The sequence below is a fragment of the Mchenga conophoros genome, linkage group LG19, assembly GCF_057382185.1.
Source record: "Mchenga conophoros isolate Kocher_MC1m ecotype Shallow Benthic linkage group LG19, M_conophoros_male_GT1.1, whole genome shotgun sequence".
In the NCBI taxonomy this organism is placed as follows: Eukaryota; Metazoa; Chordata; class Actinopteri; order Cichliformes; family Cichlidae; genus Mchenga; species Mchenga conophoros.
The window spans coordinates 10,628,378-10,629,440 of record NC_140544.1 but is presented as its reverse complement, the minus strand read 5'-3'; positions in this window follow the sequence as shown (position 1 = coordinate 10,629,440).

Below are 1,063 nucleotides of genomic sequence, written 5' to 3'. Positions count from 1 at the left end.
GATGGACCTCCCCCACTCTCATTCAGATCTGGCGTTTGGAATTATTTTGGTTTTCATGTGACGTATGACCCTGAAGGTAAGCGAGTCATGGACTAAAGTAAAACAGTATGTTGGATGTGCCATGCAATGCTTAATTACATTGGTGTGAACTAGTGTGTTAGCGCAGTTAGCTCGTTAACGTGTTGGCCGTCTAGCCCCATGCACGGGGCGATCGGCGGTAGTTCGTTAACGGAGATTTGCCGTGTTGTGGCGTTAAGGTCATTTCAACGAGATTAACCTGAAAGCACTAGTGGGAACACAACGAATATGACTGCACATTTACATCATCCTAGTGCAAAGACAAAAACAACAAGCATGCTACTAACTTTAGCCGAGTCATTTAGACAGCTGTTAGCACGTGATTCTCCTTATGCTGCTGAGAATATAGCCCAGAAGAAGCGGATAGTATAGCTTTTATTTTGGAAAGAGACATTTCTCTGTAATAAACTCTCTTTTCCAAAGATGAGTGATTCCTCAATCAGATACAGGGCTTGCAAAATCGCTAGCCTGACGTCCTGGAGCTAGCGATCTTTCCAGTCGGGCTACAAAAATCTATCTCTTCCCTGCCCGTTGGGCTATTGTAGGAAAAATATATGTCAATGCTTTTGCATTCTTTCAGAAATGTAGCTGGGTAATTATGTCATTGGCATCGGTGAGCCACTGTCAATATGTGACATATTGAAATCGCGTTTGAATTTGCGCTTGTTTTTTTTGCTTTCACTTTGCAATGATAGCACTGATCTGTGAGTGATGATAATTTGTGCACCAATTCCTCTGACATTGTCTTATTAATCGTTAGCTTACTATGCAAACATGACAAGTGAAATTTCCCGCAGCAAGCTTAAACATGTGAGAGGTTGATCGCGCAGAGAATCGCTGAGCTTATGTGAGTCCGTGTGTAAAAGTAGCAGTATATATATTTTAGTTCTGCTGAGCCAAATAAGACAGGTCGGGGTGAAGAAGTGACAGCCAAAGAAAAGCTTACCACAAAACGGAGAAGTTATGACAAATGAGACTATAAGGC